The 15,983-nt window shown below is 45.4% G+C and overlaps 1 long non-coding RNA gene across 1 annotated transcript; it reads right to left on the bottom strand.

The window, feature by feature from the left end:
• Positions 1-4,967: 4,967 nt before the first annotated feature.
• LOC116283364 (uncharacterized) lies at positions 4,968-15,901 on the bottom strand. Its single transcript, XR_012079821.1, has 3 exons — positions 15,537-15,901; positions 14,026-14,605; positions 4,968-5,855 (listed from the first exon to the last, which is right to left on the bottom strand). It is a non-coding gene; the product is annotated as an uncharacterized lncRNA (long non-coding RNA).
• Between the last annotated feature and the right edge of the window lie 82 nt (positions 15,902-15,983).

Here is a 15,983-nt window from a genome sequence, read left to right as displayed (position 1 = left end):
GATGGAAATGCATGCGTTTGATGTGCAATCATGAGAGCTCGGAGTGATTCAGGAAGAACTACTCAAAGACTGTTCTTTGTAACCAATGTCTTCTTGTCCATCTGGAGGAAACTTACAAAAATTAGCCACAGGGCGCGCTGCTGTTTAGCAGTTTGTCGAGCATACCAGGTAATATTAAATTAATTAATATCCCAGATGACAGAATACACATTAAAAAGATGTCAGCAAACTGGAATTCGAGATGGAAACTCATTCAGTGAGGTCGGTAAGCATGAACGCGCAGTGTTCTTAGATCAATACTCCTGTTTACCTTTAAGGTTCCCACAGAGGCCGAGCATCCTGAGCAGATAATCTGTAGTCTGCTGGCAAAGCCTTCAAGATCTTGCTTCGAGTACAACCCCTTCCAGATTTTCCCTGAAGGCTCAGGTTTTACCGTAAACATTCACATAGAGCCTGCATCTGTTCAACAATACATTCACGTTTTACGGCTATCTTTAAAAATCACATTTTCATTATCAAGTTTTTTTTTCATTTAAAACACATATTTAGATTAATTCCAATGCTCAGAATTGATGATGAGTTAAAAACATACCTACTTGTCTAGAATCATAGAATTATCAGGGTGCTGATAGCTTAGAACACTTATTCCAATTCTCCTGTTTTACAGAAAACGAAATCAGCCCTAATCCTCCACTTTGTTATATATAACCTCTCTTAATCTAAACATTTCAAATCAAAGAGGTTTTAAAATTCATTATCATACAAAAGGCTTCCATTCTCTTGCTATTATAATTCCTTAATTGAATTTGACTTCTTAACTTTTAACTTTAAATCTAGAATTCTAATCCTGGACACGTGGCAATCAAAGTTTTTGATCTATGATTTCATATAAAAGAATATTAAGATTTTAAATTGGTTCGGGTCCATTCATCTCACTCATGGTGCTTAGGAATAACTTTATTACAGCAAGTCACTAAGGAAGTGCCTAGGGGGATGAATTTACAGTGAGTTTTGAGTTTCTTCCCTGGGTCTCAAAGAATCCAAGCATCTATAGTGTCTTAAGTGTAGCTTAGACTGGTATCTCTGTGTTACTTTTGTCCACAAGGACACACTGTTGGGGATCAAAGACAGAATAAGAAGCCAGGAGCTGGCTTTCCCGTGTCCAGTCCCTCGCGTCTAGCCCAACGAGTTGAAGCGTGACTTCTCACCTTCCTGCTCTCACACCCGGCAGTTCAGCCTCTCTCGTTCTCTCTGCTCCAAAGAACTCTTAAATGCCATGATGTCTAAGACAGCAACTTGGAAGTTATAAAGTACTTATAACCGTGGTATTTGTAGGAGTGGATAGAAAATTCAGTCTCATGCATCTCTCTGGATAATCATTGTGAACCTTTGTCATCTTTTTCTTCTAGTTTGTTTCTTAAAGCGTCAGACTGTTGCAGGCACCGGTGGTTATTAAGAATATTACTAGTTAAATAAAAACTTCCTGATGGATACATTTTCTCTTCTTTTTTTTTGTTTAACATTGATGTTTCATTTTCAAATGCCAGCTATAATGTGTAAAGTCCTAGAATCTGGGGATATTGTTCCTGAAAAAAGGACACATTGTGTGAAGCACATATTCCACTGGGAAGAAGCCAGGGAAATAGAGGAATGAGAATAAATGCGTGGGGAGTGAGAACATGAAACCAAATTAAGTAGACGTGTTTTTATTTACAGAGAGTGCCATGTAGCGTTGCCATGCGTGTCTGCCTCTGGTGCGGGGAGGGCTGGTGCCCGGCTGTGGTGCAGCCATCAGTTTATAATTAGAAAGTCCCTAGAGCTCAGAACCACGCTGTCTCCCCTGAGGAAGTGCACTTTCAGTGTATCTTACTTTGAGTACTCTCCCCTACTCCTTCTTTACCCTTCCTTGATTTTTCTTTCAGGATCACAGAAGTGATGCCAAGATGCAGGTGTTCCCAGAGCAAGAAGAAAGACCCTGGCCGAGGAGTATTTCACGTCTGCTGAGATGAGGGGGGGACCACACGGAGCCCGAGAACTTCTACAGCATCTCCCCGCCATGTTCAAGAAGAAACACCAAAGCTCCTCAGATGAAAAGAGCTTACCTTTGCTTCGGGGAAAAGCCAAAAACCACTAGTTAATCAAAACCATTTTACCTTAAGAACGTCTGTGGGTTGTTGGAGCAGAAGGATCAGAGCCCAAGGAGGCAACTCTTTGAGACTGGAGGATCATACTGTAAGGACCCGAAACACAGAGCACAGCAATGCTCTTGGACATCAGGTGATGAAAGGACACTGAGGGGAAAACAGCCTTTTCGCTGGCCCGGCGGAGCTGAGCCTGGAGCACACGTTTAAGGCAAACACAGAGGAAAGACTCAGAAGAAAGAAAACATATTTTCATGGTTTTCACAGACACATGTTCCAGGACAAGTGATGACGGAGACCAAGGATAATAGGTAAATGTGTTAATGTTTTCAGTGACGACAAGTTGCATGGAGGTTTTAAGGCTTATTGGGTTTTCCCAAATGAAACAGATGCAGGCAAAAACAAACGAAAGCTCTCTAGAGGTGAAGTGAGCCGACCCTGGATCCCTGGGTCTAACAGGGATCGTGCAGGTAACACTTCACGCCGTGGGCTGACAGCCACCCCTAGTATTTGTCCAGATGCTTTTGGGTTTTGCTTCCTGGTGCGGCTCTTGTGAAGGACACTTGGTTAGATGTGTCCTGTTTTCTCCTTCGTAACATGTGTAGATTGGTGCCTCTCACCGGCCATAGGGTCATTAAGAAAATATTAAATAACTTGGAATTACATCAAATAAGCTGGGAGGAGAGAGCTCTACTTTTCCTTTAAACTATGATGATAAAAGATGACATTTGCTTCTTTCCTCAATTTAGCTGCTAGTTTACAAGGACACATTTTATCAGCTTGAGGATTTTTGTGAAAGTATAATATTAAGGTGTATGTACAAATGCACCTTAAATTTCTCTGTGCTCTTTTTTTCTTAAGCATATAACAAAATACTCTTTCACTGAATCTGACTGCTGTGCTCCAGTAGTGCATCAAGAATTGAAAATTTAGGGCCGCAGAGACCAGGTAAGGCGTCACGTCTTGGAACCCAGTGACAGCAACAGACAGGAAGACTTTCTAAGTCCGGCTTTCCAAATTTGAAATGTGGAAAAAACCCAATGTTTGTTTTTCTCTTTACCTTTTGAAATATTTTATTCATTAGGAAGTAAGTGTAACTGTTTCAATAGAACTTGCTCCTTAACAAATCAAGATTAATTCTGAGACTGATTGTTATTCAAATATGTGAGTCACACAGGTATTGAGACGACTTAATGGGTCTGATTTTTGTTGACGAATTGGAATATTTGATTTTTTTTTTTGTATTTCCAGTGGTATAGGAAGTCATCTGAGATGACTTTTTCTCACTATCACCAATGCTAGGGAGAGAAGGACGCTCATGGAACGTCATACTGTTATGTCACAGTATTTCTGTGGCTTTTTTTTTTTCACCTTCTAAACTGTTTCCACGTAGTGCTTTCCCCTTGTTTTGAAAGTAGATGTTTTTCAAAATTAAAAGGGAACTCATTTCCATTCAACTTACAGATTGGCTGCCTTGTTGGAAGTAATTTCATTTATGAACTTATTTTAAAGAGCAGTGATAACACAGAACCCCTGCTGCTGACACTAAGTGTACATTTTCGACCATCAGGATTGATTGGAAGCATCCAACTGATGTTGAAAAACCAGATTAGGTCATCTTTGCGGTCTCTGGTAATAAAGTCTATTTATAGCTAGAGCAAAGTATGACTTAACTTTGAGAAGATCTTTGCAGAGATTTCCATCTTAGGGGCTTTGGGTGCTTTAGAATTTCCTCAGAACTTAAAATTTACTTAAAGCTAAAATGCCAGTGACTTGATACAGCAGTGTTTATGATTACAGAGAGCAGAGTATGTGGGTTGAGAATCAAAGCTTTGATTTAAGATTATTTTATAAACACGCTTTTATTAAGACATTTAAGACCTGTGTTATTAAGACTGTAACTACATAAAACTTGATTGCTTGGTCTTTTTGTCCCTGGGGCAAGGTGATAATTTTTAAAACTAAAAAAGACTTAGGGTGGGTTTCTTGATCTCTGGGGCGCTGTATTCTGAGTTCTCGGGGCGCTTTTGAGCCGTGGGGCTTGCGCAGAGCCACTGCATTCCCAGGGCACTGGCTTTATGGAAGTATCCAGGGAAAAGAAGTTAGATGACCTGTGTGATCAGCCATATAAAGTGTTGTGCTAAAATGAAAGCAGGTGTAGTATTGAATTTCCTATCTGAATATTTAAGCTAAAAGTTCAGACAGTCTCACTTGTTGCAGGCTTCTTTGGGGCTGGTTCCCTTCCATTGCCTTCAGGAAGACTCTGGAATGTCAGTACGTGACGTGCAAAGAGCAAGTTCCAGGATACTGAGGGCTGGACCAGATTTGGGGAAACTGCCCCCTAGGACACCAAGGAATCAGCTCTAGGTAGAGGGGCTTGGTGTATGTGGGACTGATGCAGGCTGGCGGCGATGTGTAAGACGACCCCTCTTCGTGTCTGAGCTGATAGATGAGAAAACCAAAGTCACGTGACTTGCTCAGACTCACAGGGCTGGTTAAAGGAAGCGTTATCCTGACGCTTGGTAACATGGGAAGGAGGACTTGACTTAGGGGCGGAGCTTCCACTCTCTCCCCAGTGCACCCCACTCCCAGCACCGCCGTGGGTCCACCAACCTGGAGGCTCCCTTAGCCTAGCCGTTGTTTCAGAGTTCTCATCCAGGTTTCACTGGGCAGGTGCGATTCATTAAATCATTGGCCACTGGTGGCTGAAGGGGCTGAAAGTTCCAACCCTCTAGGGACCAACTCCCCTCCATCCTGAGGCTGTCTGCGGGCCCCGCCACGGGTTAGCTCATTGGTGTACAAAAGACTCTGTTAACACTCAGGAGATTTCAGGAGTTTGGGGAGCTTTTGCCAGGCCCTAGAGGCAAAGACTAAATGTTTGTTTATTTATTTATCTGTTTTGTTGTACCATAATAGGAGTAACAAAGATTCAAGTGAGAGAGCAGAGTCCAGGCTTCAGGAGAGCAGGCAGATAAGCTGAGTCCAAGCGTACGAAAGCTAAGCCTGGACATGGAGGAGCAGGTGGGCAGCAGGCAGCCAAGGAAGCCAGCCAGCCTGCCTTCTGATGAGGGATACAAGTGGACTCAGGCTTGGAGCCACGGATCTAGTGGCAGCAACCCAGGGACAGAGCCAGGGAGGGGGGGCCCAGAGAAGGAACAAGCGGACTAGCAGTTACCCCACACCTCCTGGGCTTCAGCGGTTCGTGAGTGTAAGCAAGGCCAAGTAACATTTACACCCGTGTCTCCGTGACCCGGTGAGACCTTGACCCCCATGCGCTTCCAGTCTGCCTAAATTCTTCCCCGGCTACTTCTGGGCGTCCTCGGGGTAGTGACCTCTCCTAGGGGCTCAGGAACGAGTTTGCTCAGATTCTTCCTGCTTGAGTCTCTCGGTCAAGGGGACTTGTCCAGACCTCTGCGGCTGGTGCCTCTGTAAGAATTCATCCCCTGCGCGCAGTGGACCCCGTGGGACCACCTGTGGAAGGGGCCGTCAGGGGAGAGGAACGGTCTCTTCTCAAGCCCGTGCTGATTTTGTTTCCTAGGAGTGAGTGAGGCAGGGCTGCGTGCACATACTCCCATCCAGTATTTCGTGAACACTTGTCCTTCACTTTCTGTCCTCATGGGCTCCAAACTGGTCCCTCCTGCACGGCCAGAGAGGGGAGGATGCGTCCCGTCCTGTCCCCTCCGTGTCTTCTGCACCTCTCTTCCTTGGATACCTCTGCATCCAAACAAAATAAAACAAACTCAGCACACACCCTCTCTGCTCTTGTAAGAGAAAACAAATTGTGTAATGGAAACAGTAGCAACTTATGAGCCAGACATACTTGGTTTGAATCCCATTTACTAGTCATGCAGCCTTGAATAAGTTCCTTTTTTTCATATTATGGGGGAAACAGTGCCTACAATCAAGTTGGGGTCAGAGACTGTGAGCGTAAGACACTTGGCACAGCACCTGACACGAGTTCCCAGGGAAAGGCAACCACTGTTCTCCCGGCGCTGTCCTCCAGAAACGAGCGCAGAGCGCAGCCTCCTCTGATGGCTGTCCCACAGCCCAAAGCACTGCTCATCGAGCCAGTGTTCCAGGAACAGTGCTGCCACCACCATCCCAGCCTAATGAGCAGTTGCAAAGTGGTCTGTCTTGTCCCTCTTGGTTGTGGCAGGGACTTGGGTCCACATGTGCCGTGATCTGTTTTGGGGAGGGGTTTGTTGAGTGTCATGGCCATCAGGTGCAGGAAATACGAGATACAAGGAGAGGAACCGGGGAGAAACCTGGAGAACACTGCTTGGGCCCCACTGATGCAGTCCACACGAGCCTGCCTGGGGCGCAGCAGACCTCAGGGCTCCCTGGGGGACCGCCCTGCCGTTTAAGAAGTGCCCCACACAGATGCTAGCCCAGGGCCCTGCCACGAGGGCCGGGAAAAGACAGGACGTCTAGGGCTCAGGTAACACACTGACGCAGAGAGAACAAGGGTGGGAGAAGGAGGGCTCGGCCGCAGCCAGGGGGAGTCCGGCGCAGGCACCAGAAGCACTGGAGCGCAGAGAGCGCCGGCGCCAGCAGTGGAGACACACCTGGCATTTAACAGTCGCACGCATCAGAGTCGTTGCCCTTCAGACTCTGCTTAGGAGGGTCTCTTTCACTGAAAAATCAACAAGAAGCTTTTCCTTGAGAATAATATCAAATTAGTGTCAAATCAGCCAGCATGAAATTGGATTTTAAATGATTTCATTTACAGACTCTCCTTGGGGAGCCGTGGTATGGGGGAGGGAGTATCACACAGAAACGATAACTTAGAGTCAAATTGACTCAAGATTTTTTAAAATTACGCAGTAGGAATAATAATTTATATGTGAAACTTTAATATAAATTGCCCTCATTTCTGTTATGATTGAAAGCAGTAGCATAGAAAAACTGCATAGAAACAAAACACCGATTCTTTTCAGAGCCAAATGCTATCTGAAACCTACAGCTCCTCCTAGGCCGAGTGAATGAACAGGTTCTGCAAAAAAAGCCTTTGGAGAGTGAATAGGAAAAAAAGTCCCTTGAACAATCATACAAAATATAAAAAGCAAAAGCCGTGTAAAAGTGACAGCATATTATGGTGATGCCTGGCACCAGTAGGCGCAGCCTCGCGACTTGACATTTGGACCTAGAATTCCGTTGCTACCTCCTCCCCGCTGCCCTCAAAAAAGGAAAAAAACCAGAAGACAGGAACTGGCCTTCCTCATGTTGCCAGAAAGTGGTGGCTGAATCCCGAGTCCCAAAAGAACAGATTTCAGACACTGTTTAATTTGTTCCTTGAACCTGCGTGCAGAAGAGTGGAGCCAAAACGTGCCCTTCCAAGAGGCTGATGTACCAGAGACCCGGCGAACATGTTTACCGGCCTTTTTGTTTTTCTGACTCAGGAAGGTTCAGCTTCAAGCTTCGGCTGAGTCCCGGAAGGAGAGGACAGAGGGCTGCAAGGAGAACAGGTGCCTTGCAGGTGTTGTATGAAGTGCAGAGGCACCTGGCGGCTTCTGTGCCCGCTGACCACAGCCACTGACACAGGCGGACACTCGCAGAGTCATCCTGTCTGCACTTCACAGGTTCCTAGGACCTCAGCATCACCGTCCATGGGTCCACAGGTCGTGCTATAATCAGAGCTTATTAAAAACTGCTGCTTCCTGCACTGGAGCAGGGAGCTGTCACTCTGCATTTTTAAAGTAAATACCATGAATGTTACCCAGTTAACTGACAATTATTTAATGAAGGCTGCTCAAAGGGTGAGGTTAGGTTTAGCCCCTTCCCTCAGTTCATAGTGTGGATGCTCCATGGATTAAGTTGTCTTAACCTCTGCGCCCAGTCAGTTGACTGGTTAAGCCATGCTCAGTTATTAGGGCTTTATTTTCACTTAAACATCTTTAAAACAGAATGTCCAGTTACACACACACACACACGCACACACTCTCTCTTACTAGAGACTAACACAACATTGTAAATCCACTATGCTTCAATTAAAAAATAAATAAATAAACCAAAAAAAAAAAAAAAGAGTATCAAGAGAAATGTGCACAAAAAAGAACAAAGACGCGAACCTGGCTTCAGGCCCCTGGGAGGACACCAAGGAGGGAGGGTCGGGGACAGGGTGGGAGAGGTGAGCCTGCCTTTGAAGCCTTTGGACTTGGACGTGAGTACAGAGTGTTGATATGCTGGAGAGAGGCTCAGTCACACGCCATTATAAATTAACTTCGTGACTGTAGGAAGGATTAATTGGAGGGGAAAGAATCTGGGGCCACAAGAATGGCGGAGACCCTGACCTCGTGGTCTGAGAAAGAGAGGGCAGGGACCTGAACCAGCAGGAACAGGCGGACGGAACGGATTCAAAAAGCGCTTAGCAGGGCTGAGCACTTCCACTGACGGGATGTGCACGGAGAGGGTTTGCTAAGAGTGCCCAGCTTTCCTCTCCTGGAGTATTTGTTTTGTAGCAATAATATCGTTAGTTTATTTAACCAAAAATGGAAAATATTTAGAAAACAGGGAGGTGACTAAAGGCTTAAAAGACAGACGCATGTATGACTTTAACTGCTAATGACATTAAATATATGTTTTCTGAACTACGTTCAACTGCCCTAAGTAGTTTTTCAAATTGATGAACTTTTAATGTAAATTACTTAGCCATTATATTTATAAAGATTATAGAAATAGTTGACAATCATATGGTTTGTTTAGATTTAGATTTGGGTGAATTCTGAAAAAAAATGCTTGTGCTTTTGAATATTATTATATGCTTTCTCTATTTAAAAATTGTCCCTGGTGCTTCAGAAATATTTCTTTTATCAGCAGTCAGTAAACAGACATCTTATTTTCCCATTTTATAACTACCTGATTTGTCCAATCAAATCCTATCAAGAAAAAATTTGAAATGGTTCGGGAAATGAGCAAAATGTTGGATTTTAACAGATGAAGCATCTCTTCAATTGTAGTAATCATGTAAAATTCAGTCTTTTTTTTTTTTATGGATTCATTCCCAATTTTCCTTATAAAGCTCTCTTGACCTATTTCTAGCCAGCATTTCCTTTGTGTCCTCTCCAGCAGTGGCTGCCTGCCAACTGCTAAAATTGTTCTCCAAACGGCACATGCGTGAAGCCATCCATAAACCTCCTGTGTGAGGAAGACGGTAGCATGCTCCCCTTTTCATATAAAGCAAAGAAAAACACCGAACATTATTTTTCACAAGCTCACAGATCTGTGATTTTGTGGACATGGTTTCTATGATTCGTATTTTCAAGTTATTTTGGCATTGGCTTTGCACAAAAATAAAACAGTGATCATCTGGTGAACTGGTCACTGACAATATCACTCCAAGCCCAGATATTTAGAAATGGGATAAAAAAGAACTTTTTCTTAATTTAAAAAAATCTTTAATGACTGTAAACAAGAAATATTAAAAATAAAATATGACAAAAGAAGAAAGATTCCTTTTATTTTTTATAAATAGGCTCATTTCTCAAATACTTCTGACCAGAGGATGGGAGTTTAATCCAATTAGGGTCTAAAGATTCCATCTGAGACATCCCTCCGCAGCTAAACAGAGGGGAGTGAATTTTTAACCAAGTAACACAATTGGCTACAATTGACTGAGCAGAAGCAGTAAACTGTAAAATCTCACCCTCTTTGCTGAATGTCTACATCTCTATTCTGTAATTCACGCTTATATATTTATCATATTCATTCAAAAGCTTTTTCCAGCATGTGATGCCTGCTTCCAGCCAAACCATAAAATTGCCCCTTGCTTGAAAATACAAGATCATGATTAGCTCTTAGGAGAGAATTCAGGGCACAGTTAGCCCTGAGGCATGCTGACTGTGCGAGATTTTTAGAATCTTAAGCGAAGTGTTTCCCCTATACTTCAATTCCGGGGAGCAGCACCGAATAAGGAAATTGTATAGAACCTGGGTTCCAATGTTAACTCTTGGCATTTGCAGGGAAACCTTAGACATACTCCTTACCCTCTCTGGGTCCTGAATCCTGAGTTATAATTACAGATGATAATGTCTCCTTTGTTGATTTACCTGGGAATTAAATATGCTAGTGGATGTGAAAGATTCAGCATGTAGTTGGTGATAAATGAATAAAAATGAGTATTAACACTCCACCAAAACTGAATCAAGAAGAAACAGACAATTTGAACAGACCAATCATTAGAGGTGAAATATAAATGGTAATAAAAAACCTCCCTGCAAACAAAAGTCCAGGACTGGATGGCTTCCCTGGGGAATTCTACCAAACATACAAAGAAGAGCTTATCTCAGTTCTCAAACTTTCCCAAAAGAGTGAAGAGGAGAGAACACTCCTAAACTTATTTTGTGAAGCCAACATCACTCTGATACCAACACCAGAAAAAGACACTACCCAAAAGGGAAATTACAGGCCAGTATCTCTGATGACTACAGATGCAAAAAAAAAAAAAGAAGTATTCTAATTGTTGGAATATTTTTTCTTACAGTGAACTCCAAATCTGTCTGTCTTTGGAGCCAGAAAATTCTTATACATGAAAACCATTCTCCTATTTGAATAGTATTATGTGTACCTTGCGGTCGCGTTTCCCCAGGATAAACATCTCTATTTGCACCAAAAACAACCCCATAAGGGGATGTGGGCAGGCAGGCTAGGGGTTTGCAGGAGTGGGGTTAGATCCTGGTCCTGTGTGTGGCCTTGGGAAGTTGTGACCTTTCTGAGTCTCTTTTTCATCTGTAAAATAGGAATAAAAATGCCTCGTAGGGTGTTAGTGAAGATTAAGTTAGAAGTGTTCGGTGCCCAGTAAGTGTTTCATTAATGGCAGGTATCATTATTGCATTTGGTTTTGAACTTGTCACCATTCCAATTACTGCTTAGAGTGAACACTGGTCTTTGCGGTATGATTTCAGAGGCAGTTGGGCGACTAACTTCCCCAGACTGTGAACCCAGTCCTCACACAGCAGTGGCGATACAAATACAAATATCCTTAAGACAGAGGGAAGGGCTTCACTGCCCCCTGTGGGGAGGAGCCGGCAGGGACCAGAGGACAGCGCCGCGGCATGGAGGGGTATATGATGGTAACAGTTACCCCATGTGCCAGCGTGTCTGGTCTTCTCCAAACAAATCCTGAAGACTTGGAAAGAAAAGTAAATTCTATTTCTGTACACACACAGGCACATGGAAATGCACAAGAAGGGACTCCCAGGGCCACTTTGCAGTAGGACTCTCCGTGTGCGGGAGAGTGGAGGGGCTGGGGTGTGCCCAGTGGGGAAGTGGACCCACAAAATGTGATGGATGGAGCTGATGTGAGCTGACCCTGCAGTGTGCTTGGAAATAAAGATCACGAGGGAAGAAAATTTAAAAACCCAGATCTCATTCCAGACATAAAACCAACCAGGAGGGCAGTCTCTTTCCTGACGGGGACACGAGGCTGTGATGCGCATCCAGGAAAGCCTGTTAGAGGAAGCCAATCTCGTGACATTCAGCAGCAGCTCAGATCTTAGGCAGCTTCCTTCATTTCAGCGCTTTCCCTTTCATATTGAAGGTCTGTGTGTGCATCATTCCATTCATTGAGTGCCTGATGGGCAGTGGCTGTTACTAATACCATTATCAATCTTGGACTTCTGAGCACGTGACACACTGCCTGCATTTAGGATGTGCATAGGGAAGTCCTGAACTCAGCAGATCTGGGGACGCAGTGAGAAAAGGGCAGAGCCCCGCAGAAGAAGGAGCTGAAGTTGAGGTCCAGAGGTTAGAGGGTACCCAAGACACCACTGGTTTGCTTTACATTTTTTCTGGCATTGACCTTGACTGTTCAGATGCCATAGCAAGGTGGTGGGGGGATGAGGGTGAGAAGAAGAGTGCAGAGATCACTTTCTCGTGATTGCTGCCTGGTTGCCGTTCCCATGAGCTGATGCCCCTAAGACAGAGGCAGAAACTGGGCTCCTTTATCAGGATGCCAGTGCCCAGAGCCCAGTGCATCATGGCTGGTACCCATTTTTAACATATGAATAAGTGCGGCTCTCCCAGGTCTGAGACAGCCCTGCTTCACCTCCCAACAACCTCCCAACAACCCCGAGGACAGGTGGTACAGGTGAGGAAGTGAGCTCGGAGCGGTTACAGCCCTCCCAGCTGGAAGGGGTGAGAGCTGGTGGAGGGAGAGGGAGGGTCTTACCATCAATTCACCACCCCATAAAGGGCGGACAATGCAGACAGGTGGAAAGTGAAGAACAACAACTTGTGTAAATAGGACAAAACAGAAGGAAAACTATTATTTTCCCAAAAGAAAAGCAAAGAAAAATGTCAATAGCTGAAAGAAACAGACAAAGGGAAGATGTGTATTATAGTGTATCACGGTATTTGTTGCTCATACTGTTTCCTTTTTTAGGTTCAATTTAATCAGTTCTATGATGGAATGTTTTATAGGTTTCTGTTTCCTACTATTGTGTCCAGGGCTGAGACTCCATTAAAGCACTGTTAGCATGCAGTACATTTATTTTAACGTACATACTATTATAGTTAGCTCACCCTATCTCAGTATTTTGTATAGAATGCTCCAAGAGAGTATATTTAATCAAAGGGCATCATAAATGCTAGAGGAATTCAGAAACCACTTGTGGTTTTATTGTTCCCTGAAATGGCTAATACAGCTCAAGATAGGTCACTTGTAGGACATCCGAGGGCTTGGGTCACTTTTCTCCTCTCTAATGCAAAATGCCTTTGCTCACTACGGCGCTGCATGTAAGCATGATGACATCTGGGCCCTTGCTGCTGAGTTTTGCTTTGGCAGAGCTGTGTTCGAATAAGCCAGGATGTCTGGCAACCAAACCACTGCCTCCCATGAACATTAACAATAAATTCACAAGCATCCTGTAAAGGCTGCCCAACCCTCTTTTCTCAAGACTGTTAGGACTTCGGGGAATTCATATGGCCTCTTTGGAAGGAGGAAAGGCAGGAATGTTAACTCAGAAACATGACATCATTTCCCAAAGCATGTTCAACGTAACTAAAAGTAAAAGGCCACTGTGTCTACATGAGCACAAAGAGAAGTTTTGTCACCTGTCTGGCTTATTGGTTATCGAACAGGGCCTGTTGGATAACCTCTGCCTGGGCCCCCAGCATTTCTGGTTAAAGATCAGATCCTCCCTTGCAAGGACCACTCTGCATTAGGCCTTAGTGATGGAGCTTTGGACCCAGAGCTTAGGGAGGAGGCAGAGAGGGGAAAGCCACGCACGAGGTGGATACCAGGCTCACAGCCGCAGTGCCCTGTGAAGCATCAGGCCTCCCGACGAAGGACACTTGGGGTGACTGTGAAGGAGGAGCGGACAGGAAGGAGAAGGAAGGAAGGAGACCACAGGCCAAGGCCGAGGGAGAGAGCTGGAGAGGTACTTTGATGAGGTTAGAGCAGAGCCCACGAGGGTAGGTGGGAGGCAGTGAGGGATGAGGGTGCAAAGTCAAACTGGAAAGTTCTCCTAAGAAGTGTGTAGTTCATCTTTTCCTGTGTGTACTTGAGAGCGAAGATGCCAGTTCTCACCATTCTGGGAAAAGACCGAGAGCATCTTAAGAAGATAGTTAGACCAACCACTGGACTCACTGGAAAAACCCAGGCAGCCCATTAAAATGTGTTTGTGCCCAGAGGGATTCTACACAGGGTGCTACAGGGAATCCTTTGCCTTCACGTCTACTACAGTATTACTATTATTTTTGTTATTATTATTATTATATGTAATTCACATATCATAAAATTCACCATTTTAAAGGGTCCAATCCAGCATTTTTAGGATCTCCACCAGGATATCACAATCTGGAACATTTTCTTCATCTTCGAAAGAAATCTATTAGCGGTCACTCCCCTTCCTGGTTCCCCTCCCCACGCACCTGGGCAGCCACTTACCTCCTTTCTGTCCTGAATGTGCACACTCTGCAGGCTTCATAAAGCAGAAGCACGTTTGTGTGCTCTTTAGTGCCCGGCTTATTTGGCGTAGCTTCAGGATTCATCCATGTTGTAGCAGGAATCAGTGCCCCATGAAACTCTAGGCTGGGTTTGGTGGGGAGGGGGTGGGGGATGGCAAGTGACGGTGCAGGGTCACATGTGACACGGTCTGAGGTTGTGCTGTAGAATGAAGGTTTCCTCATTCAATTGTGCAGAATTTCTTGGGGGCACAGACAGCCGAAATCCTGCCTTCCATGTGCCCAGGCAGACACCTTCAAGGCTGGGCTCACACCTCCGCACACACCCGCCGTCCTCTGGGAACCTCCACCAGAATGAAATGCTCCCCCTTAAAGTACCTTAAAGCAATGGTCCTTGCACAGGGAATTAAAAGCCCAAACCAAAGCGAAACACAAAGTTTCATCAGCGTGAAGAAATGCTGACTTTAGGAGAGACACTCCTTTCAGAGATTTGTTGTGGGCAGAAAAGGCAGGATTCTGCTATGAGTACCACCATCTTCCTATTAAATACTTTAAGTAGAATTCTGGTGAAAAGGTGAAGTGAGTTAAGGAGAATCAATTAGAATAGCTATTTTCTTTTTGATGGAGAAGGAATCATGTGGGTAAGGGGTGGGTTTCGCCTCTTAGGAGCTGGGTGTCGCTTTAACTGCTGCAACCCTGGTGAACTGTAGTGCTGGGATGGAAGGAGTGAGTGAGTGTATTATACACCTGTCTCACACATTTTTGATTTACATGCTGTTTATATTCTCTCCTCTTGGGCCCTATGACACTTGTTCTGCTGGCTATGCATACCTAAGGTGAAAAATGCTAATGTAAAGTGCCTCCTACCTCAGTTTGGACGGTGGCATCACATTGCAAAATGTTCCAGGGACAGACCCTCCCTCCAGCGCAGTTACAAAGGGCCTCACAGCAGGCCCGGGGGCCGAGACCCCTTTAGCGGGGGAAGGTGGGAGGGGCGGCTTGGTAGAGAGTTCTTTGGAGAGGGATGCTGCCAAGGGTGGGAGGGTTCGCCTCCTCACACCCGCCCGGTGAACAAGGCCTGCCCTAAGCCGGAGAGGCTAGGGCTGAGGGGTTCTCTTCAGTAGGGTCTGCCTGAAGGGAGGCGCCTATGCATCAAGGGGCGGGGTGGTGACTCGGGATCAGTAAAGTGTAGACAGAAGGGTGACTCTCGGAGTGTTTGCCTGTTTCAGTGACTGTGGCGGTGGCAAAAATATTAGGAAAAAAATTACAGAAAGTTCCCCAAAGCAATACTTGAATTTGCCAGGGCTGGCAACTATTCACTGCATTTACACTGCAGTGGGTATTATAAGTGATCTAGAGATGACTTAAAGTACAGGGAAGGTGCGTGAAGGTTATGGCAAATACTCTGCCCCTTTATATAAGGAGTTGAGGGTCCAGGGATGCTAGTGTCCACCCAGGCTACCAGCAAAAACATTGCCCAAGTATGTTACATACGTTTTAAAGCGTCACAGGATATGTTCGTGTGCGTTCTCACCCACCACTTTCCTGCTGGCACTCCTTACTCCAGAAAACTGAATCACGGATCCTACTTTTGTGCCTTAAAAACAAGCAGGAAACGAAGACACCTGCGTCCTGCAGCTGCCACGTTCTCCTCTGGTGACTAAGAGGTCCCCGGAAATCTTTGGAGATGCTTCCAGAGACTCAGCCACTAGGGCTGAAGGAGTGGTAGGCCCCACGGCCGTCCAGTTCTGCCTTTCAGGGCACTTCTGAACGCCGCCAGGGGAAACACGGTGCTCTCGAAACGTGCTCGAAGCGTGCGTTGAGCGGCGTTAAGCGTTTGAGCCTGTGCCCCGCGCGGCCGCGGCCGCGGCCGCGGGGCGGGCGGGGCGGGGCCTGAGGGAGGGCGGGGCCCGGCGGCAGGGGCGGGGCCCGGCGGCAGGG

The sequence above is a fragment of the Vicugna pacos genome, chromosome 14, assembly GCF_048564905.1.
Source record: "Vicugna pacos chromosome 14, VicPac4, whole genome shotgun sequence".
Lineage (NCBI taxonomy): Eukaryota > Metazoa > Chordata > Mammalia > Artiodactyla > Camelidae > Vicugna > Vicugna pacos.
This window is presented reverse-complemented; position numbering and strand designations above follow the sequence as displayed.